The 24,511-nt window shown below is 57.1% G+C and overlaps 1 protein-coding gene across 4 annotated transcripts in view; it reads left to right on the forward strand.

The window, feature by feature from the left end:
- The window catches only part of TRAPPC9 (trafficking protein particle complex subunit 9), a 500,788-nt gene that overhangs the window by 457,279 nt on the left and 18,998 nt on the right, over nucleotides 1-24,511 (forward strand). The gene's annotated exons all lie outside the window — the stretch shown is intronic.

The following is a 24,511-nucleotide window of genomic DNA, read 5'->3' on the forward strand; positions in this document are numbered from 1 at the left end:
GATTGAAAGTCCAACCAGATAGGGACGCTCTGCCCCAGAAACAGTGCAGCCCGGGAACCCCCTCGTTGGCCCGTGGACGCCCGCTCTGCCGTGCTCAGGCCTGTTCCCCTGAGCTGCGGCTGCCTCCCGGGTGGGTGCAGATGGCCAGAAGCCTTGCCCTCTCTGGGGGCTGCCAGGGGCTTGTCCTCACAGAGAGAAGTGGGGCCCCTGAGGCCTGGCCCCAGGTGTGCTCAGGCTCCTGCCAGCAGGCTGGGCTCTGCTCGGGGGGGGGGAGCAGTGGCGTCTCGCTCTCTCGCACACGGGAGAGGGGGCGCCCGTGTGTGTATGCGTGCACACCCCCCAGGGGGCAGAGGCTGCCCGTGGCCAGTCACCTGAACAAACGAGCTGCCTGTCTGGCCAGGAGGTACGTGTGGTCCCTGTAAGCCCTGTGTCCTCCTCCTGCCTCAAGTGCGCCCCCCTGCAGCCCCGTGGATGCGTGGGGCTGCTTGCTTCTTTGTCGGGGGCCATCCGGTGCCCTGTACGATGTCCAGCAGCACCCTGGCCTCTGCCTGTCAGATGCCAAGGGCATCCTGACCCAGATGTGACAACCAAAGTTGTCTGCAGACATTAGCAACTGTCCTGGCGTGGGAAGAGGCACGATCGCCCCTACCTGGAATGCCAGCTCTGCACCCCGAGTCCTGGGGCTGGGTCTCTGGCTGGAGGGCCCGGCCCGCAGCTTGTGCCCAGTGAGCAGGGACCCCTGGGCCTTTGCGCCCTACACCTTCAGCCCCCCACCCCATCCCCAGCATGGCACTTGCTGGAGAACAAAGCTGCCCTCCTGGGGTCATTTATTCTCGGATGACAGTTGTTGAGAATCTGGGCGGTCGATTCAGAGCTCGTGAATTCGATTAGCTGAGCTGAGCTCTTTGGCGCCAGCGTTAGCAGAGCACTTGGGCTCCCGGTTCAAACAGAGCTAAACTTATCTTTGGGAAAATAGACTGTGTTTGAGGCCTAATCATAGGCATTAAAGCCATTAATTAGTAATAAGATTCAATTTCCCGGTGTCCTTGCCCGCGTGTGTGTCCTGGCGCCGGGATTGTGCCGAGAGCGTGTTCCGCAGATGCACGGGCGAACACCTGCTGTCCCAGCTCCGCAGTCACACGTCGTCATGTTCCCCAGCCCAGCCAGGCCCCAGATAACCCCATTACCGAGGAAGATGAGCCGCACCACATGTCCTGCCCGCAGCGGGGAGGGGCGGCGGCCGGGCGGCGGCGGCGGGAGACGGCAGCCCCGTGAAGCCCTCCTTAATCCCATTACTGACTTAGCCTGTTCCGATCGAGGCTGTTAATGAAATGGATGTGCTCAGGCCAGTGTGGAGCTCTCGCTCAGTAAGGCTGCCTTTTTGTCCTCCCTCAGTAACGCACTTGCCTCAGTCTTGCTGAGGTCCCTTGCCCCCCACCAATCCCCGCCTCTCTCCGGGGCAGGGGCAGGGTGCTTACCTTTGGTCCCAGCCCAGGAGACTCAGGAGCAAATATGTGGGAGCAGATGCTGCATCTCAGGGCGGGAGGCCACACGGGTGTCGGGAGAGGGAGGTCTGGGCACCGCAGGCTCCAGGTGCCCCCATCTCTGGCCACCGCAGAAGGGCACCGGGATTGTGACCACGCACATGTGTTTCCAGGTTCCACGAGGTGATGGCCACGAAGCTTGGAGCCTCTAGGAAGCTCTGCTCCAGGCAGGTAGCCCTCCCCGATTTTAAAGTGTGGCTCAGCAGGACTAAAATTGAAATCGCCTGGGGGACGGTAAGGTCCGGTGTAAACAAGCACATGATGGCGGGTCAGGTGTGGCCGCGGTAAGGAGCGTAGCGGGGCAGACAGGGCATGGCGCACACCCAGCCACCTCTGCAGGGTTCCAGCGCGCACCTGAGGCCCTGCCCAGCGCTGCCCGGGCCCTGCGACCGGTGAGGGGAGAGCATTCGTGGTGGGGGGGGGGGAGCGGTGCTCAAGTGGGTGCTGCCCCTCCCCAGACGAGAGCTCCAGACTTGGTATTTCTGGTGCAGTTTTATAATTTTACGATGTTTAGATTAACATTCGTGCTGATTTTAGCTGCACTGGGTTCTTAACTCCCACGATTTGCATCTTAGTGTATAGAAGTTTCTCCTACCCGAGAGACCCAAGTGTGCTGTGTTTTGGCTCTTTTAAAACAAAATACTTTTCATTTGGACTTTTCTTCCAAATGCCTCCGGTCTGACCAGAAGAGTGTTGACAGACGACCTCCGGCCCAGTCCCCAGATGTGATTTTTTTCTGTGGCACTCACTGAGGCCAGTGCACCTGGAATCCCCCCAAAGCCAGGCAGCCTCCGTGCGGTGTGTGGGTTAAGCTGCTTAGACACATGGTGGGTTGACCTCGTGTCGGGCGAGGGCTGTGGGCCATGGGCCACGAATTCTGTTCCCTCGGGGTCAGTGGTTTGAAACCATCTCAAGGTTCCTTCGCTCTCCTCGTGCACACTTCTCTGCTGGGTCTGTTTTTTCCCTGGAGAGGAAGGGAGGTGGCAGATGGAGCCCGGGCCAGGCAGAGGCCCTGTGTGCACACAGCCGTTGCCACTGCCCCTGGGTGGCCACTCCAGGACCATGGGAGGAGCCAGAATCCATTCCCACTAGCTCCAGGGGCCCTGGTGCACGGGAGGCATCCTTGCCAGTGACCTCAGGCCCCATGGACAGGCGCTTTGGGTTTTCGGGCCCTCGGCCTCAGACCATCAGGGTGGCCTGGGGAGGTTCCCACCATCTCCGAGCCTCAGTCCGCTCTGATGAAGACCAGGCCATTGCAGGTGCAGGAGAGGTAGAGATGGAAAGTGCGACCCCGGGGGTCCCCACCCTTAATCCCGTTAATCCCGTGGTGGCAGCTGTCAGAGAGGTACCTGTGCGCGGTTCTGATGGCGCTGCCGCCTGGGACACGGTCATGGCCCCAGGATGTGGACAGCCCGCTGGCCTCGGAGCCCGGCACGTGTCGGCTGCAGGAGCTCCAGAGCGGGGAGTCCTCCCTGCTCCCGGCCGTGCTCTCTCCCGACGCAGCCCTGTCTTTGCCCTGCCTGACGGTTACCAGTTTTGACAGGCCAGGCTATTTTTAGAAACCTGTTCCCACTCCTTTTCCCTGTGGGAAAGGAGAGCAAGTTAAATTTTAAATTAACTCACCGCCCCTCCTCCTCCTGCACACACCAGCACACACAGTGGCCACTCTGGGTGCGAAGTCTTGTGGGAGGGGCTGGGAAGGGAGGGTCTGCCTCTGGCCAGGCTGGGGTGGGGGGTGCTCTGTCGGTGATCTGGGCAGCTGTCCTGTCCCCTGGCACAGTCAGCACCATTGCCCTCGGCAGGAACAAGTTCAGGGAGAAGGGGCTGGTCCCGGCCGCACGGCCAGGAGGGCGGGCACCTGTGCACACGCCCTCTGCCATACGTGGGAGTGGGCTGGGGACAGGGGAGGCCCCCTTGGGGCGAGGGCGCATCCTTCCAGTGCACAGGTGGCCCTGTCCTCTCCAAGCAGCCCTCTGTGCCCTCCAGAGCTCGTCTGTGCCCAGGCTTGTCTCACGCTGACAGCCCTCGGGAGCAAGGCGGCATCACGGCTGTCACCACCCGACCTGGGAGGCCTTAAGCCTCCGCGAATCGCATCGCTCCAGGTCAGTCCTCCGAGCCGCTCTGTGTTGTTTCCAACTGCCGCCAGGCAGAAACCCGCCCCGTGCAGACCGCTAGGTAGCACCCGGCCAAGGGCAGGGAGACATTAGATTCACAGCTTGAAAAACAGGGACGTGGATCTGAAAAACAAAAGTAAAGCCCAAGTTAAATTGTCACCAATTTTTAACGATTAACCTGATCAAGAAGTGGAAAGAATTCAAACGTACATCCACGTCTTTGACTTGACCCATTCATGCTGAAGCTTCTGTTGAAGCCCTTTTCTCATGTTAGAAAGGAGACCCCAGGGAAGAAGGCACCCCCGGGCTGAGGTCTGCACCCGTTCCCGGCCGGCATGAGGGCTCTGCTTCCAGGCTGGGAGGAGGGTGGACGGTTCGGGACAACTGATGGGTTATGGAACTCTGCGTCTGGAACTCATGATGTACTAGATGTTCGCTAATTGAATATTAATTTTTTTTTAAAAAAGAGGAGGACAGAGGATGCTCCTAGACGGCCCCTCAAGCTCGGGCAGCATGACAGAGTATGGTCCCCAGGAAGGGGTTGGTGGCACCACTGTCCTTGGCAGGGTCACGCGCTGCCTCAGTGACAGCTCACCGCAGAATGAACACTGAGCTCTATTTTTGCTTTACACCTTTGTTATTTTTATTTTTTATAAAAGAGAAGTCCTCTTCAGATGTCCTTTGGTGAGCAAAAGTTCAGGTGTGGCTGTAGGTCTTCCATACACCCCATGAACCTGCGAAAAGCAGGGGCACCTGTCCTTGGCGAAGCCACTGTCCCTGGACCTCCTCCTTGGCAGTGTCTTCTCCCCCACCCGGGGCTCCCCTCCAGTCCCCAGGCTGCCTCCTGGACTGCAGGTCACGCCGCGCTTACCGGAGCTTTAGATCCGTGGCACTTATACTGTGGACTCCTTCTCGGATCCACTTCTTTCATCCAGAATAACTGTTTGGAGACTTAGTCACGTCGTGGCCTGTGTCGGTAGTCTGTTCCTTCCTGGGGCTGAGTAGCGTCTATTGTATGCACGCGCCACGTGTCCCTTACCCATTCACGTGTGGGTCGACGTGTGGCTTGCTTCCAGTTAGAAACAAAGCAGCCACAGCCATTTCTGTAAAAGTCTATATGTGAGGGGCCCCTGGGGGGCTCCGTGGGTTAAGCCTCTGCCTTCAGCTCAGGTCATGATCTAAAGGTCCTGGGATCGAGCCCCGTGTTGGGCTCTCTGCTCACCAGGGAGCCTGCTTCCCCCTCTCTCTGCCTATCTGTGATCTCTCTCTCTGCCAAATAAATAAAATCTTTAAAAAATAAAGTCTCTATGTGACCTGGGCTTTCATTCGTTTGGAGTCACCACCCAGGACTGGGACCTCTGGGCTGCGGGACAGGACGTCTTCTGCCCATCACTTCCCACTGTGGATGGGTCGTATCTCCCCTCTTCCCTCCCCATCAGCGTGGCTAGAGGGGCACCAGCTCCGCGAGCTGCTCAACGAGCCCACTCGGGTGTCACCCTCGGTCTCCACTGCTTTTCTCTTCTCTAGTGCGGCAGCTTCTGCTAGATTGCTTACCGCTTCCTTTTGTTTTTTCTTCTGGTACTTCGGGTTTGATTTGTTCCTCTATTCCTGATTTCTTAACGTCGAAGCTGACATCATAAATTTGAGATTTTTCTTTTTTCCTAGTAGGTGTTTAGTGTTATAAATTTCCCAGTAAGCATCGCTTTATTGGCATCTCACGAATTTTGATATGTGGTTTTCATTTTCACTCAGTTCGGAATCATTTCTAATTTCCCATGTAGTTTCTTCTTTGACCCGAGGGTTATTGGGAAGTGTGTAGTTCAATTTCTAAATATTTGGAGATTTTCCAGATCTCTTCCTGAAGAGTGATTGCCAATATAACGCCCTTGTTGTCAGAGAATATACTTTCTATTGTCATAGACTCTCTTAAAATTATAGTCGACAATATGGTCTGTATTGGTCAATATTTCATGTGTACTTGAAAATAATGTCTGTTCTGCTGTTTGAGTAACACGTTCTGTAAATGTTAAGTAGATCAACTTATTTGAATGCGTTGTTCGTCTTTTACGCCCTGGTCAGTTTCCTATTCACTTGTGTCATTGTTGAGGGAGGCTTCTTGAAATACGCACCTATAATTGTGGCTATCTGTGTTTTTATTGGCAGCTCGTCAGATTCTACTTTACAAATCTTAAAGCTCTGTTATCAGGTACATAAGTGTTTAGAATTATGTCCTTTGATGAATCGGCTCCTTTGTAATTATGAGAGCACGTTCGTAATTTCCGGTTACCAGTTGCTCTGATATTAATACGTCCACTCCAGCCTTCTTTGCCCTAGTATTTGCGTGATGTACCTTTCCTTGTACTTTCAATTTTAACCTCTTTGTTTCTTTATATTTAAAGTGCATTTCTTGTAAGCAACATACTGTTTGTGGGTCTTTTAAAATGTTATTTTGTTTCTAACCTGACAATCTCTGCCTTTTATTTGGGCCTATTTACGTGTAGTCTGTTAACTTTTAACATAATTATTAACATGCTCAGGTTTGAGTCTGTGAGCTTTGATTTTTTTCTCTGTCCCAACTGTTCTTTTTCCATTTTCTTCTTTTACTGCCTTCTTGGGGATTTAAGTATTTTTGTGATTCCATTTTTACAAAATAGACTATTTTTTACAGCGGTTTTAGGTTTACAGCAAAATTGAATGGGAAGTCCAGAAAGTTCCTACGTACCCTCTATCCCCATCTTCTCCACTCCATCTTCCCATCCCCCCCCACTGTCGGGACTTCCCCCACCCCCAGAGTGGCACATCTGTCACAATCACTGAACCTACATGCACACATCAGTATCACCCAAAGTCCGTAGTTTACATTAGGGTTCATTTTTGGTGTAAATTCTATGGCTTTGGGTAAATGTATAATGACATATTTCCATATTACAGTATCACACAGAGGAGTTCCACTGCCCTATAAATCCCTGTGCTCTGCCTTTTCATCCTCCTTTCCCCCAATCCTTGATAACCATTGATCTTTTTACTGTCTCCATAGTGTTGCCTCTTCCAGAACATCATGCAGTCGAATTATGCCGCGAGCAGCCTTTCAGACTGGCTTCTTTCACTTTGCAGTATGCATTTAAGGTTCCTCCATGTCTTTTCATGGCTGGCAGCTCTTTTCTTTTTAGCCTAATATTTCATTATCTCTCTGGACCACTGTTGATTTATGTATTCATCGACTGAAGAAGGTTTTGGTGTTTCTGAGTTGCAGCAGTTGTGAAGAAGCTGCTAGTTCTTCTGCGGGTTTTGTGTGGTCATAAGTTTTCCGATCACTTGGATCGACAGCAAAGAACACGATGGCTGCATTCTGTGGTAAGAGTCTGTTAGGTTTTCTAAGAAACCACCAAACTGTCTTCCAAAATGAGTGTACCATTTTGCACTCCCACCAGCAATGAATGAAGAGTTCCTGTTGGCTCATATACTCACCAGCATTTATTGTTGTAAGTAAGTTTGGAATTTGGTTACTTTGTAATGGGTCCAAACAATGGGCCCCATTGTTTGACATTGCAACCCCCTGATGACGTATGGAGCTTCTTTTTACTTATTTGCCATCTGTTTGTCTGCCTTGCTGAAGTGTCTGTTCAGGTCTTTTGCCCATTTTTAGTTGGGTTGTCTGTTTCCTTATCATTGTTTTAAGGGTTCTGTGTATATTTTAGATAGCAGTCTTCTACCAAATATGTGTTTTGCCAATATTTTCTCCCAGACAAGTCTTCTCATTCCCTTGACAATGTCTTTTGCAGAGTAGAAGTTTTTTATTTTAATGAATTCCAGCTTACCAAATCTTTTATGGGTAGTGCCTTTGATATCATATTTTGAAAGTCATTACCATACCCCAGGTTATCTAGATTGTTCTTATGGTATCTTCCAGGACTTTTGTAGTTTTGCATTTTACATTTAGGTCTGTGATACATTTTGAGCTAATTTTTGTGAAGGGTTTTAAGGTCTGTGTCTACAAGTGGCTGTTCCAATATCATTTGTTTGAGAGGCCGTCTTTTCGCCCCTGTGTTGCCTCTATTCCGCTGTCAGAGGTTGGTTAGCTCTATTTACTTGGATCAGTTTCTGGCCCCTTTATTCTCTCTTCCATTGATCTATGGGTTCTCTCACCAGTATCACACTGTCTTGATTACTGTAGCTTTATAGAAAGTCTTGAAGTCGGATAATGTCAGTTCTTTGACTTTGTTCTTTTCCTTTAATACTGTGTTAGCTGTTTTGGGTTGGGGTTTGTTTGTTTGTTTGTTTGTTTGTTTGTTTTTGCTTCTGTTTGTTTATTTTTCTTTGTCTGCTCCCTGTAAAACTTAGAACTAGTTTGTCAATGTCCAAAAAATTACCTGCTGGGAATTTTACTTTGATCGCATTGACTCTGTAAATGAAATTAGGAAGAATTGACATCTTGCCAATACCCAGCCCTCCTGTTCATGAACATGGACTATCTCTCCCTATATTTAGTACTGCTCTGATTACTTACATCAGAGTTTTGTTGATTCCCTCATGTAGATCTTACACATAGTTAGTTATATTTGTACCTAAGTATTTCATTTGGGGGCAGGATGCTGGTTGACTTTTTTGTATATTTACCTTATGTCTGGCAATGTAGCTGTAACCACTTAGTTCCAAGAGGTTTTTTTCTCAGTTCTTTAAAATTTTCTACATAGATGATCATGTCATCCACGAACAAAGAGAGTTTATCTCCTTTGTTGGGTTTTAACTCTGACTCTTTCGTTTTATTATTTTAGGGGCTTTTTAGGGTTTATAGTATACATCTTGATCTTATCACAGTCTCTGTAGAAGTGACAATATACAACTTTATGTACACTTTAAGGACCTCGTAGTAGTATAGTTCCAATTCTTTCTGAACTTTAATATTAATGTTACACATTTTATTTCTATATGCATGGCAAATCCCACAAAACGTTGTTATTTTACAGGGATTTAAATAAGAAAAAGAATCGTCTGTATTTACCCATCTAGTTACCATTCCTGTGCCCACGCTGCTGCTTCTTGATCTGTGGCTTCACTCGGTGTCATTTTCTTTGTGCCTAAAAGATTTTAACATTTATGAATGTTCAGGTCTCCTTCTGCTAAATTCTTTCTGCTTTTTATATTTCTGAAAAAAAACCTTTATGTCACCTAGTTTTTGAAGGAGTTCTTTTTTGCCTGGTTTCAATTTCTAGGCTAGCTGTCCTCCACCCCCTGCCCCACCAAGTACTTCAGATGGTCTCCACTGTCTCCTGCCTAACCTTGTTTCTGATGAGAAGCTGCTGTCATTCTTCTCTTTGTTTCCCTGTATGTCACGCGTATTCCCCCCACCAACCTCCCTTCCTAGCTGCTTTTAATACCACTAGGTTTGAGCCATGTGATTAGAGTGTGCCTTGGTTTAGTTTACTTAGTATTTCTTGCGCTTAGGATTAGATTGGCTTTGGGGAATCCAGAAATTTATAGTTTCCATCAGTTTCAGAAAAATGTTGGCCATTATTTCTCAGTCATTTTTTTCTTTCTCCCTCCATTCTCCTCTGTTTCAGGGGACTCCGGTTGCAGATACGTTTGGCCCTTAACATGTTCAAAGAGCTTACTAATGATCTTTTTATAAAATATTTTATCTGTGCATTTCACTTTGGATAGTTTTTACTGCTTTGTCTTCAAATACACTCCTTTTTCTTCTGCAGTGTAAAATCTGCCATTAACGCACCCAGTGTGTCTTCATCTCAGATATTGTACATTTCACGGATAGAAGTTTGAATTGGGTCTTCTTTGTGCCTTCTGTGTCATTGCTTCACTTCGGGAACATCTGGGAGAGATGTAATTGCTTTAATGTTCTCATTTGCTAATTCGGACATTTGTGTCAGTTCTGGGCCTCTTTTGATGGCTGGTTTCTTCCCTCCTCGTTGTGAGTCATGTTTTTCTGTACCTTTGCTTGCCTGGTGATCTTGCACTGGATGGCAGACATTATCAGTCTGATCTTGTTGAGTGCTGGATATAAATATCCTTGAGATTCTAGGACACGGTTTGATTACTTAGGAAAAGTTATAGCATTTTGGTTTTTGCTTTCAGGATTTTTGGGGCAGGACCAGAGCAGTGTTTAGTCTAGGGCTAATTATGCCCCACTAGGAAGGAGAGAGCTTTCCAAGGAGGCTAGCACCTTACAGACGCCGATGTCTGATTGTCTGCCGCTGGGAGCAGGCACGGTTCCCGGGTCTGTGGGTGCCCTCAGACATGTTGCCCTCTGGTCCTTTGAGGCAGCCCCTGCCCGCCCTGGCCTCGGATCTTTCTAGTACTCCGCTGAGTACGTGAGAGGGATCTTCTGTAGTCCCCCTCTTGCTCTCATCTTTTGGGTTTTCTATCCTATGAGCGGTAGCCGTGTTCATCTCTTGGACTCTCTGCCCTGTCTGCTCACCCCACACACGTGTGGGGGCCCTTCTCCCTGCGTTATGACCCTGAAGCTCTCAAAGAAGCTGAGGTGTCCCAGGGCTCACCTCGTTTCTTTCTCATCTCTTGGGTCACTGTACTTTGTTGCCTGATGACCAGTCCCTTGAAAGCCATTGTTCTCTGCATTTTGTCTCCGTTTGTCTTACGCCGGGAGGAGGGTAAATCTGTCCTTCCACTCCTTCTTGATTGGAAGTGAAAGTCTTCCGCTGTGGATGTTGTGACATGATTTTGTTCCACCGAAGCGCCCATTATTACGTAAGAAGTCTCACGACCAGGAGGAGTAACTTATGCATTATTGTCAAGAAGAAAGCCATTTATTCATTTATTTTCTCGTTCAGGAAATGTTTTCCTAGCCCCTACAAGGCCAGGAGGAGAATGCTAGGAATAAAACAGGCACACTCTGTTTCCTATGTGGCTAATTTGGAACCAGATCCAAGGAATTTTAAGAGCTCGCCTGGGAAAACTTCAGTAAAATACAGCCCTCGTCCTTCAAGCGGCAGACATTTGCTAAGCACCTGGCACCTGCCAGGCCCCGCTCGGCACTGCCCCGAGGAGGACATGGCCCGGGAGCAGCACAGGGACAGGGAATCCAGAAGACTACCTCCTGAACACTAGAACAAATCCATAGAAAAGATGAGTGTGTTTCATTTTGACCGTGAGGTGGAAAGTACCAGAGAAGGTGCCAGTGGAACTGAGTCTTGAAAGGGGGTCAAGGCACAGGGTCACGGAAGGCGAAGGATCAAGGTGTGTTGGGAGAGGTGGGGGAGCCCTGGGGTGTCTGGGACCCGAGTGCTCGGGGTTAGTCTGTGATGAGGCCGGCGGTGCGAGAGTCCTGGGGTGGCTGGCGGCAGGCTCCAGGCGGGATCACACAGGAGCCGAGGAGCGCGGAAGCCACAGAGGGTTTAAGGCACAAATTTTAGGAACAAATGATGTACGGTCGTTTTATATGAAGTCAGAGGCATGGAGGACTTTTGCTTTTATGGTCTCCAAATCCTTTTTGTTTTCCCAAAGGAACTTTATTGTTGTTTCTCAAGTGAAATGTATTTGTTGGCTTGGGAGCTCTTGAAGCCGCACACGCGTGTGTCTTGCCATGACACAGCTGTGTTCCCTTCCACGTGTACACGCATGTGCACGCACACACACCCGTGCCCACAGGCAGATGGATGGAGATGGAGCTCCTGGAGTGCTCGGGGCCCGCGCACAGGCGGCGCTCCGGAGGCTGCGTTCAGGGCCTGGCGCTGCGGGGAATCAGGCCGTCGGTTCTGAATTTCTTGAGTGCGTTGTGAGCATCTCCTTTCCATGGACAAGCCGTGCTAACCCGTGGTCTCAGTCCTCACCCCTGTGCATCTAGCCTTTCCAAGGAGGCCCGCTTCTCTCTGGAGCCCAGAGGACATATCGGTCAGTGCTGAGCCACGAACAACGGGAGGACTTCCATGGCCTCTCACGTTCCCTGGTTAGTGCACTGGCCTCGTGGACCAGGCTCTGCTTGAGCCGCGGGGGGACTCTGGGCTCCCAGTCATCTGACTGGGCTGGGCCTGGCATTGGTTGTGCGGGCCAGTGTCCTCGTAGGGTACTGTGTCTGTGTCCCGAGTCCCCCCGACTCGTATGGGGGCCGGTTGAATCTGCCCAGCCCTGTGCTCTTTCTTTGCTAGGGTCAGAACTGGGCTGGAGGCGACCGCCCATGACTCCGGGAGTGCCCAGGGAGAGGAGAGACACAGCCCAGCTGCAGGGGCACCGTGAGCCACCAGGCCCGGCCTCGGGCTGCCCCTGTGCCTGGCACCTGTCCTCAGGACATCACAGCAGTCAGGGGTCGGGAGGGGACCTGCCTTCGGATAGGCCCCAAAGGCAGAGTTGGATTTCAGCAGCAGACGTGGAGAGAGGGTGCTCCCTGTGGGCACAGCTGCACTGAGGCCCGGGCCCTGAGATGGAAGGACAGATGGTCATGGAGGTCGGGACGGAGCACTTGGTCCTGGCTGGGGTCAGGCAGGCCTCGCCGTGGGGCCCCGGGGAAAGAGAGAAGCGTGCTCTCCCAGGGCCCTGTAGCCCACAGGGCAGAGGGCAGCGGTGACCCAGACTCGGTGCTCACACTTGGCTGAGGCCGTGTCTGTGCCGGGGGTGACCCCGTGCCTCGCGCCAGCGCGCAGCCCCCCCTCCCGGACCTGGCCTCAGCCTCTCGACTTGCTGGTGCTCCCGGAGAGCAGCTGGTGATTTTTCGCCCTGAATGACATGCTCTGTGCCTGGCCTGGGCCAAAGGCCCTCTGCTTAGTTTCTGGGAAAAGCAAATTTATCAGCTTGTGGAAAGGGGAAACGTTTACAGGAAAGAAAGACACAACGAATGACTAATCACAGCCTGGTTCTTGGTCTCCAGAGACCAGTGCTCTAGTCTCTTGCATTTGTTAGGAAAAGGAGCCAAAGAGAGCTCATCTGGAGAACTGGGGGTGCCCTGAGGGCCTCCTGCAGGGTCCCTGCCTGTGTCGATGGGAGGCCACGTGCAGGACGCATACAGGGGACAAGGGGCAGGAGGGAGAGACCCGTGCTCGCCCGGGGGTCCAGCCCCAGTTCTCCGCAGCTGCGCAGAAGGCTGCTGGGCCCGCGCTGGGTGTGTTGGGGACCCCTGGAGTCTCGGCTTTCCCTGTGCCGCTTTGTCGCGCGTCCCCGCAAGGTAAACGGCACTGGGTCATGTCTGCCTGCGACTGGCCCACGGTGTGCTCCGCCACTCCGGGACTTCCAGAAGTGCGTGCGGGGGGTGTTGGCTGGGCCCGGGCCGCGGAGGCGGTTCAAGCTCTGCTCTCGCCGCCGGTCGCGGGCCCTGCCCTCCCCGCGCCCAGCCTTCCTGTCCTTATCAGGAAGCGAGCGTCTCCATAGTGAGGGGCAGCGAGGCGCTCTGGGTTGGCAGGGAGATGCCCGCATTCCCTCGGTAAACGTTAGCAAGTGCCTCTTCCCTGCCGGCAGCTGCTGCTGGCGCCGGGAGCACGGTGCCTGCCCCGGGGCGAGGCAGGGCCCTGGAGCACGGGGAGCATGTGCCGTTGCTGAGCGGTCGGCAGGAGCCGAAGGTCTGCCCTTGCCCACCCAGCCAGCCCGGAGAGCTCTGCTTCCCCGCCCCTCCCCGCCCCTCCCGAGAGCCCACTTTGCTGTTTGCTCATCCTGCACCTGCCCCCCCCGCCCCCCGCCCCCAGCGGGGCCCCTTCTCAGGACCCGTCCCTGCCAACAAGGCACGTCCTCTTGGCCTGTTTTCTGCTTTCCCCACCGGAATATGAGCTTCTTGAAATCAGGTAGTTCTTTGAGGTTCCATTTCTTTCTAGAAACTTGTGTCTTTCTGGAAGAGTGCCTGGCACACAGGAGGGATTGGACGTAGGGTCACGGGGTGGAAATGCATTGACTCATTTCACGACTGTTTCAGGCACCGGGGCTGCCGCGCACAGAGGCCGGTGGAGATGGTGTGGCTTGCGTTAGCGGCTGGCCAGGGTGCTCGGGGCAGCGGGCCCCAGAGCCGGGCAGCAGGTGCTGGTGGCGATGGAATGGGGACCACAAAGCCTTGGGGACCATGAAGCCGTGGGGGCCACGAAGCCGTGGGGGCCGTGGCACAGAGGGAGTGGCTGCCCCTCTGACCCCCGAGTCCTGTCCTTTGGAGAGGGCCCTCCCGTCACCACCGTGGTCACCCGAGAGGCAGTCTGCCTTCCGGACTGATCTGCTGCTTTGCCGGATTCCGGGGCGGGGGTGGGGGGTTAGCCTCAGGAGTGACCCCGGTGCAGTCACGGCCTCTGGTAGCCAAGGGGAGCTTTATCTTCCCTTACTGTCGTTTCAATGATCCCAACTAGCACTGAGTACCATCCCCCTTTTCCTTTGGAGTTTAGTTGAAACCTATTAAAGTGTCCAGGGTGAGGGAAGACAGAGGCAGAGACCACGGTGCGCCTGGCATTCTGCTGGTCCGGCCCTGCCACACGGTGCTTCTGGGAAGGCGAGCACTCCCTCGGGAGCATGGCTCCCCACTGAGAAGCGGCCCTGGGGTGAAGCCCCTGCACTGTGGAGCCCCTGAGAGGTGCCACGGTGGGGAGAGCAGGCCTTAGGCTGGAAGGGGATGTGGCAGCCCAGCCAGGCCCCACCGCCTCCGTGCCCCGCCCTGCAGAGCCACTCTGGGGCTGCACTGGGGACTCCCGTGTCACCAGGAGATGAGCAGGACTCCAGGCGGGGGGCGGGGGTCAGCTGGGGTGCAGCGGAGCAGGGAGCTGATGGGCAGAGTGTGGGATTTCTTGGTGACCCTGGGGCCTTGGGGTGTGGGGCTGAGACAGGGTGGCCATGGAGACAGCTGGGGCGAGGGGGTGCAGGGCCTGTGGAAGGCGCCCTCCTAAGGCCCTGGCCTGGGCTGCTGCATCGTCTTTCCCGATGCTCACCTTCCGCAAGTGAGTCAGCAGCCCCTGGGAGCAAGGGGCCCCACGTGGGTGCCTAGTCCCTGCCCTTCACCACACCAGCAAGGACATTGCGGCTGCTGTGGGCCCCGGGCCACTCCTAAAGCAAGGGGGGCTGTCCGCTGTAAGGCTCGGCCCCTTGCCACTGTGGGTGCCCATGGGCAGGCGGCTCCTGTTTCCTCATTCCAGAACGAGGGATACCCTTGTCTTGGTGGGGAGAAGAGGGTGCTCCATCGGGTCCTCGTCCTCCACGCCTACCCGTGTGCATGGACCTGTGTGAGCGGGCTCACCTGTGCACACACCTGGGCCGTTTGGCTTGATGAATGATCGCTTCCCGTTTGGATCCCGAGGGAGTTTGTAAGCGGGCTGTGGGCCATACCTAGGCCTTGGACACTGGCAGGACTGACCAGTAGTCATTGCATTGTGGATTCCTGGCCAGGAGTGGCATTGGGCCATCGGGGTTTCTCCTGGGACCATGGGCCCATCACATCTGCTGTCCCTCTGGCTCCAGCTGGGAAAGCTGCCTGCTGTACTCACACCCACCTTCCCTCCTCTGCACTGGGCCCCCCGGTGTCCTCCATCTGGATGCTTCTCTCCCTGCCTGCCCACACCTGCCTGAGTTCCTGTGGGGACCTGTGTCACCAGCCTTCGAGGGCCCCCAGTGAGGACAGGGCCCTTCCCAGCCAGCCCAACAGTGACCTTGCTGTGTGGGTAGGGAACTTTGACTCTCCTCTCACAGCACTTTGCATTCTCTCCTTGTGTCGTGCTCAGCTCAGCCCCAAACCAGAACAGCCGGCCGGAGCTGGGGGAGCAGGATTTGTGCATCGGAGCTGGCCCAGCCATGTGGTGTGGTCTCTTGGCTTCTTGGGGGCTGTCTTCACGTCTGTAGTGTGAGGAGTGGCCATTCCTGTCTCATTGGGTGCCGTGGGAATTAAGTCAGGTGGCGCGTACAAAGGCCCTGGGGCCAGCAGAGGCTGGCAGCCGTGGCTGTGGTCATCGCCACGGGGAGGGATGGCGGTGGGTGCGGTGCGGCAGCTCTCGACCAGGACTGTGCGAGGCTGGGCCCCGGGCTCCCAGATGCACGGAACGTGTGATGGATACTGTTGCAGCAGAAGTGTGGAAGCAGCCGGGGGTTCCCTCTGCAGAATAGGGTGCTCCCCAGAGATGTGACATCTGCTTAGCTTTGCCCCTGAAAATGGGTCTTTTAAGGAGAAGCCAGGCCAGAGTGGGGCTGTTGAATGCAGAGCCTCAGGCCTGTGACCCACTTGTGTCCTCCCTCCTGTGGGTATAGCCTGGGAGTGGGACCCTAAAAGCAAACTCCACTGGTGGCCTATTGTGTCCCTAACTATTGCTGGTTAGGCACGTCACCGATAAGGAAATGGACGTGCCCCAAAGTGGTGTGTCCTATCCGAGATCCCATTGGTGGTAAGCGTCAGAGCCCTGATTTGAACACGATTATCAGGTTCTAGAGACCCTGGTGCAGGGATCAATACGTGTTTGCAGAAGGAAGGTTTATCAATGGATTATAACTTGCATTTGGAGAATGCGTGTGAGCCTCTGCAGGCACTCACTCTGGGGTGGGGATACAGAGCACGGGCTGGGGAGGAGGCCAGGTCCAGCCTGGGGGCCACAGGAGCTGTGGGCCACCCAGTAAGCTGGAGCGGGGGACCTCAGGATGACCAGGTTGGGGCCACGTCTGAGCAGGGTTCCACCGAAGACACACGTCCTGCGAGGGCTGTCAGAGCTCAAGGCAGTGCCTGGTCTTTGAAACTTACTTTCCATCTCTGTTTGTCTGTGTTGGGGCCAAAGGGATTTGACAGGTTCCCTGAGGACTAGTGAGAAAGCTGTTGAATTGCTTTTTGTGTTAGATGTTTTGTCTATGAAAATTGCTCGGTGATTATTTTTGTGCCTGTAACCCTTCTGGGGATAAAGCTCTCCAGACTGGATCTGTGTCCTTAAAAGGGGCCACAGGCAGTTTCCGAGCTCCGGGTCCAGCATGGAGAAGCCCAGCAAAGCAGCCATCCCACCCCCGGCCCCAGCAAAAGTCCCCAGCAGGGAGCAGCAGGGGGACACCGAGTGGCCGGTGTGGTCCGCTGGGCTGATGCTCGTTTCCGTGTGTGGAGTTCAGCTGCCGGAGAAGTGCCCGTCCGTGGGATCCAGACGCAGATTGGTGTGGGCTCTGCATTCCCAGACCGTGTGTCTCTCGTACCCTTCCGGCCACCACCGGGGCCTGCCGGGAGCCCGGCTCTCTGCCTGCTCAGGGCATCCCAATCTGCTGCCTTCTGCACAGGGCGCGGTCGGACCCGTGAGCGGATCACGAGCGCTCCCTCGTTTTCTGTTTTTAAACTGACTCTTCTCCTGCCCGGGCCCGGCGCCTCCTTTGAAATCCAGGCTCTTCACTTTCTGGGGCCTTGGCACGTCCTGAAGCTCAGACGGAAGTGGCCGTCTGCTCAGGGGCACGCAGACCGGGGCAGGAGCATGCAGCTGAGTGTCCTCTGGGCGGGACCCTGTGGAGTCGGGCTCGGCCCGCGGAGTCTCCCTGCAGCTTGCGCTCCCCTTCTTGCTGCTCCCAAACGGGGCCACCTGTGCCCAGGTCCTTCTGGTAGGGCCTCTTCTGAGCAAGGAGCCACAGGACGGACAAGATGAACTGACCAGGGCGGGGAGAGAGGAAATGAGACCAGCTGATGCTGTGGCCACTGTCTGGGGCCTACTTCTGCATGGTGTCCTGGGCTGTGGTGCGGCTCTGCTCCCAAGTCCAGCTCCGCAGTCCTCCTGGGCTCCCTGTATCAGCGGCTCGTGCCCCTCTGCAGAGCTGCCAGGGCCTCCTGTGACCCCGTCCTCCTCTGGACACCCCCCAGTTCCTGCCCCCTTTACAGCCCATTGTCTGGATGGCTCCAGCCCCCTTCTTCTCCTCATCTCTGGTCGCCACGCGGTCATGCTGATCTCCCTTCCTTCAAAGAGCCTCCCTCACGGGCCCCCAGGATGCAGCGCCCTACGGACCTGCCCTTGCTCTCACCCCCCGGGCACACGGATACCCACATCTCTGCCCGCTCACGAGCCCCAGGGCTTCTCGCCTGTGCTGCAGCTTCCCTCCGTCCCCACCCGACCTGGAAGTCCTGCGCCGCACAGTTTACCCTGGAACGTGTGTAATCCGGCGGCTTCAGGATCTGCACAAAACCGTGTACCTGTCGGCACCGTCTCATCTGAGAGCATTTTTGTAGTCCCAAGCAGGAGCTGTGGACGGTGGGTCGTTGCTCCCCGGTCCTCCCCGTAGCCCTGGCCGCCCCACACCCACTTCCTGTCTCCACGATCAGTCTGGACATCTTAGTGTCCACAGGAGGGGGTCACACCACGGGTGGCCTTGTGTCTGGCGCTCGCTTGGGCGGTACTGTCGGATTTCTCGGTGCTGCGGCATGTGTCGGCCTGTCGCTCCCCCACACAACCCCTGCCTGCTTGGACAGCTAATGGGCACCTCAGCGTCATAGGGCAAGACGGACTCTGTAGTCCCCCGAGCTCCCAAATCCCCATTGTTGGCCTTTCCCCCTCCAGGCCCCTCACTCACCCCCTGAGCACTCTGCCCCTGACCACTTCTTACCATACCCCCCATTCACCTGGGCTGAGCAACCCCCGCCGTCCCCGTCACTCTGCCCTGCTCATGGCAGGCCGAGGGAGCCCGTCAGCTCCCACGTCTCCTCTGCTACAAGCCCCCTGGGGGCTTCCATTTCACTTGCTGGAAAGCTGCGCGCATCTCGTCTTGAGGCCCGGCCGGACTCAGCGCCCACGCCCTGGTCTCGTCTCCGCCCAGGATCACTGTGTGCTCAGGCCTTTCCACCCGCTTGGCCTCGGCCTGACACACGTTCCCATAGGTATCTGTGTGTCCAGCTCCTTCCAGGCTCGGCATCAACATCACCTCCTTACAGAGACCGTCACTGACAGCCTTGCATCTGTCTGTCACTGATGAATGTAGACATGTGCATGCGCGTGTGTGTGCGCGTGGGGGGGCTGCTTGCTGGTTTCCTCTCCTACCTCTCCAGGGGTGACCCCGAAAGTCAGGGACCTCACTGGGTTCCCAGCGGGGAGCCAGTTCCAGTAGGTGGCGGATGCCTGTGGAAGGGTTTGCTGGGAGAGGGACGGACAGATGGGTGGACGGACAGATGAGAGGGTCGGCTGGTAGGGAAGACAAGCCATAGGTTCCGTCAGATTTTTGGAGTTCCCGTGACTCAGGAAAGGCATTTCAGTAAGGAACTGTTTTCCCAGATAAAGCCATAGTTTCATGGCCCACTCTCTCCAAAGACCCGCCGTAGCGGGGCCTTGGCCAACGAGGGCGAGCTCGGTTGTCAGACTGGGTATGTCCTGACCCCGGCTCCCCGCAGTGCTTTAATCAAGTCACCAAACCCACCCGAGCGGGTCTTCTTCTCCCGAGAGCCTAGCTTACAGGGTCACTAAGAAGACAAAACCGATTTGCTTGAAACACGCCGGGTACCTCATGGCTGTTAAGGTCCTCGGTCCATACGGATCTTTCCCCTGTTCCCTCGTAGGGCAAACAAAGCTGTCAGCAAGTCCCGTTAGAGACCCATCTCTGCTTTCAGGAAGCCGTGAGCCAGGACGGCCGGCGTGGATTCAGGGCTCGGAGGGGAGGTGCGAGCCGGGACGGCCGGTTTTGGAGCCTCCGTCTCTCTCCAGCTAGGGCCTACTGTGCCCACAGGGCCCTGGCCGCTGCCTTGCCCCCCCCCATAACCCCAGGAGCCTCAGAGCTGGGGTTCTGATCCCCGCTCTTTGGGGGACAGAGGGCAGCTCAGGGCTATGATGGAGGCCTAAGTCTCATCACTGAGAGGGGTGACCCGGGGGCCCCTGCTCCCAGGCCTCCACCCCGTTGCTGAGCTAGCACAGGCTGCTCAGAAGATGGTGGAGAGGACCGAATGATTTAGGAGAACAGACTGCTTCCCGCAGCCTGATTGCATTCTGGCTTCTCAGATGCTCATGACACGCTCCTCTGGGCCCCCCGATGCCACAGCCCTTAGCAAGCCCTCTGCTTGGTGCCCCGGGTGTCGTGGGAGCCCCACACAGGCACTCCTCGGTCACGAGTCTGTCTGTTGGGAGTCAGGGCTCCCTGTCCTCTGCCCAGGTGTAGCAGGGCCCTTCCTCAGGGGGCCAAGAGGGAGTGTCGCTGCCCTGTAGAGGGCTGCTGTCCCAGTGTGGAGAGTGCAGAGTGCGCAGGGAGGTGTGAAGGGGAGCAGAGCACAGGGGGGACCGTGCACCGTGGGCAGCCGGGGGAGAGGAGAGCAGGAGAGCACCGGATCTCTGGAAAGGGTGAAGGCACCGGCTTTGGAGAGCGAGTGGGCGTGTGGCCCTGAGTTCAGGCTGATGATCAGGGGCCGTTTCTGTGGGGGCCACCCAGCCCGGCCAGCAGAGAGGGATGGGAGTGCTTGCCGGCGCGACGCCACGTGCTGGAGAGATTGGCACATGCAGGGTCCGTCACGTGTCCTGCCATCTGAGGGGACGTCTCCAGCCTTGAGATCGTCGAAGGTGCGGCCGACCGAAGTGTGAGAGGGGAGGGAAAGGGGAGAGCCGGCCAGGGCCGGAGCTCCCTGAGTCCTCTCTCTCCTGCCCTGAGCCCTGGGGACCCAAAGATTCTAGAGTGAGTTGAACTCAGCCCTCCCTGTCCTTCTGAAGGCGTCGTGGTCAAGTTAGGAGGAGGGGCGCAACAAATCCGACGTGGGTTCGTTAGCTCCATGTCCAGGCCGGTCTCCACTCGTGCTCCTGCCCGAGCCCCACAGACGGGGGGTGGGCGCGGCCGGCCTGCATCTCTCCCTTTTACCAGCAAAGGCTGGGGCTGCTACCCCTCTGGACCAGGAGCCTGGTGCGCTGCTGGGAGGCCCCTCTGGGATTGCACTCACTTTCCTGCTAAAAGCACACCCAGCAAGCAGGGTTTCAGTCTCACTGAGGCCCTGACCTTGGCCCAGAGAGGTACGTGCTGCTCGTCAGCAGTGGCCAGGAGGGGCCGATCAGCCAGAGCAGGGCGGGGGCAGAAAGGCTGATTCTAACCTCCCACGGCCCGCCTGAGGCTGCCGGCCTCTGCTCCTCCGCTGGCTTCCCCGAGCCGGAAATGGCCTCCTCGGTCCACGTCCGTGCGTCCCACCACCCGTGCCCGACTGCTCCCCCGGCCTACCAGGGCCCTAGCCGCGGTGTTCGTTGTGTCGGAGTGAGTCCTTACTATGGGTGGGCGCCAGGAACACGCAGCTCTGCCTGCAGGACTGTCCCCCTGGGGCAGATGGTGTTTGGACGGGACCACAGTGGTTTCCCAGTGCGGCCTTGTGTTCCCCATCAACAGGATGGGCCTCTTTCTGCACCTGGTTGGATCGGGGAGGCCCTGTGGCTGCTTTGACCCCCCAGATTATGGCAGAGGGTCCCAAAGCCTTCCACTGGCCTGACGGCTCCCTCACCGCCCCTCAGACGTCAGCAGCACGTACGCTGTGTGACCACACCGAGACCACGGTGCCATGTAGGGCCACGCAGGCCTCCGGGATGGGGCAGGAAGGAGCAAGGGCCCCACGGATATCACACGGATCAGAGCAGGTGGATGGCCCTGCCGAGCCCTCCCTCAACCCCCGACCTCAGCTCAGAACCAGGAGCCAATCCAATGGCTGTTTGAGCCGCTGTATTTCAGGGGCATTGGCCGTGCCCCACAGTGACCAGTACCCTGCTCCCCGTACTCCCCTCATAAGCCCTCTCCACAGCGGGCGGGGGCCACCTTGCTCCTCCCCAGCACCCGAGGCCACGCGAACAAGGTCCAAGCTGAGCCGCCCAGACAACGGAACTCTCTGGTCTCCCAGGTCTGGTGGCCAGAAGCCCGAGACCAAGGTGTTGGCAGGGCTGGTTCTTTCTGCGGCTGTGAGGGAGTCTGTTCTGTCCTCTCCCGACTTCTGCTGGGAGACAGATGGTCCACAGAGACCCACACATGAAGACTGTTCACTCGGTGCCGCGCTGCTAAGATACGGAACAGGGACTGTAACTGAGGGCCAGTGGGGTCCGGGAAGGACCTCTCCGGGGGCAGACCTTGCGTTGGGAGCCGAATGATGGGCCAGGTGCAATCACGTGCAGATCTGGGGCAGTGTTCCAGGTGCCGCAGCACGTGCAAAGGCCCTGAGGTGGCGGCAAGCGTGGTGTCTTTGAGGAGCAGAAGGAGGCCCTGTGGGCTGCGGGGACGATGGGGGTGGGCAGGAGCCAGGCTCCAGAGGGTCCTGGGGCGGCTGCTACAGTGTGTGGGTTTTTATTCTAAGTGAACTGAGAAGCACGGGTGGTTTTTCAGCAGGGAGTTATGCAACATGGCTTGTGCCGCTCTGTGGAGAATGAGAATAGCAGCCGGGAGGCCAGGTAGGTGGAGCTGGTGCCGCTGCGAGAGGGGAGGGAGGGATGTGGAAAGGGGGGGCGTGGAGGTGTCCCTGGGCCTTTCTTGAGCTGCGGTGGAGGCGGGAGTGCAAGGCAGGGTCCGTTGGGCCCCCGCGTGGGGCCGCCGGGGAGACGGTGGCTGTGTGGGCCGGGGCAGAGCGAGGATGGGTCCTGGAAGGCACTCAGGGTCGGGGCCAGGCCTGGGAGGTGAGGGGCTGCGGCAGCTCGCAGCCCGGGGGAGGGGTTTCTCCGTGGGCATGGCCACCCGGCCACCCTCTGAGCCCGTGGCAGGGGACTGCAGGCCGGGCCCCCCCACCCAGGGGAGGAGCCTGCGCTGCGTTTGGGGGGCGGCAGGCAAAGCAGGACGGTCAGAGGCTACAAAGGTGTCCCAGGCGTGGGCTGTGAGCCAGGTGAAGACAGCTTCCCTGAATGCCCTGGACCCCTGCTGTCGGGCCCCAGCCGGCGGCCTTCCCGGCCCTCCGCAGCTGCCGCAGGACTGGAGGCGCATGTGGGGGGCTCTTGCCCTGTGCCCAGGCCTGCACGGGCCAACAGCAGGAGCCCTGCACTACCGCGCAGGACAAGAGAGCACCAGCAGTAGCCCGGATGGTCCCCGAAGTCACCCCGGGACCTCTGGGCCCTGCTGAGCTCCCCAGGGCAGTCATCGTGCTGCTGGTGCCCACCGTACCTAAAGCACCCGGGCCCGGGGGCTCCATGTTCCCAACACCTGGTGTCCAGCTGGGGTGTCTCACATGGTAGTTGACGAGCACAAGGGCCTCCTTCTCCCGGGCTGTGGGGTGCAGGCTGGGGGATCAGCCCACTGCAGGGGTCCCCTAGCTTTCAGGAGTAAGGGGGGGCCAGAGCCGCTTTTGCCCTATTTGCAGTGGGCATCTCAGAGCTCACAGGGGCCCTCACGTGGGCACCTAGAACCCCACGAAGGAATGTCTTCAGGGGCAGCCCATTGGCCATCAGACACTCCGGCCAGCAGGTCCCATGGGATGACGGCTGGGCCGACCCTGGCCAGGCACGTGCAGGCGCTGTCCCTCCCCCATCTGCCTTTGCAGTGGGTCAGCCTCCTTGTGCCGGGGGCGTGAGAACATAGTCTGTGCTCGGCAGGGAGACGGCTCCCAGGCACGCTGGTTGGACCCCAGGCCCAGGGCACGCATGGGGTTGGGGACTGCTGCTGGGGCTCAACCAGAGCCCACTGAAGGTCCCCACTGGCACCCGGGCCAGAGATTACCCGGGGAGACTGGGAGCAACAGGCAGCCCCCAAGGGTGGGATGGGGAACCCTGTGACTGCCCGAGGAGAGCAGCAGGAGCTTGGAGCCCTAACGAAATCTCCTGGTTGTCGGGTTAAGAGCCCCCCACCCTCAGTCCCAGCTGCCCAAGGAACAGACTGTGTCTGCAAACAGCCACCTGTCTCCCAAGCCTGGTTAGGGAGGGCTACGTGGCCCTGGGCAGATGGCAGCCCCCAGGGGCCCCGCTCGGTTGGGGCGACGTGCACCCGCTGCTCCAGAGCCAGGAGGGCCGGGGTCTCTGCTCATCACCCGGCATTCCCCGAGCATCTGCAGGCCGGGCTCTTGGAGCCCGCAACCCCCTCCCAGCTGTCCCTGGGCCTTTGCTGTGGACAGTGAAGGTTGGGGGATACTGCCCAGGGGGAGGGGATCGGGTAGGCCCTATCAGGGGTCACACAGACAGATCTTCTGGCCTGCCACACCCCAGCCTCGAGACCTAGGCATGGCCTCGGCATGGTGGTGTACCCCATCTCTGGAGCAGAAAGTGACTGTCTCGCCGACGGTTATGCCGGGCCCTGGGGGACTGGCAAGTGCCTGGTCCCTGCCTCCACACTCCCGCCTGCATCTCCGGGGGACTTCTTTATCTCTAATTTTTAATTTTCTGTTAATGAGAAACCCGTCGGCAGGCAGATCTGCATCATTTCACAGAAGGTTCAGCCCCGTCTGCTGGGGCGGGGCTTGGGTCTTACAACTGCGCCAAGACTGCTTCTCCTCGGACTCCCCAGCCCGAGAAGCAAGAGCTGAGCCTGCCCTCACCCCAGACTTCACGCAGGGCCCGAGGCTAGGCACAGAGATGTGTTACCTCGTGTTCTAGGAACAGACCTGCCGAAGTCCCCACCGGCACAGCGGGAAGTGTGCTGACCCCGAAGGGGTTTGTCTGCGCTTCTCCGTCCTATCAGCACCCCCTGCCCAAGTCCCCCCAGAGGTCAGAGCAGGGGCTGACCTGAAGTCTCCCCGCTGGGGCTAGTGGGGCCCTGTGTGTCCCCGTGTGCCCCAGGCGAACCCTGGAACGGCTCACAGCCCCCGCAGATCTGGTGCTCACAGGACGGACCAGGAGACCAGCTGTCAGGCCTCCGAGCCTGTGCTCAGAGCAAGGCATATCCTGGCACGGGAGACCAACGGGAGCCCCTTGCTCTACTTGGGCAGGTCCAAGGGGCTTCACAGAAGAGGGAGCAGGGGCCGGGGGTGTGGGAGGAGTGAAGAGACCCTCTTGGCCGCTGGGACCTCTGAGGGTCGGTTGGAAGCTTTGCCGAGGACCCCGCGTCCTTTGGTCTGCTGCTCTGTGGAAGGCTTCTGAACAC

Source organism: Meles meles, chromosome 1, assembly GCF_922984935.1.
Source record: "Meles meles chromosome 1, mMelMel3.1 paternal haplotype, whole genome shotgun sequence".
Classification (NCBI taxonomy): domain Eukaryota; kingdom Metazoa; phylum Chordata; class Mammalia; order Carnivora; family Mustelidae; genus Meles; species Meles meles.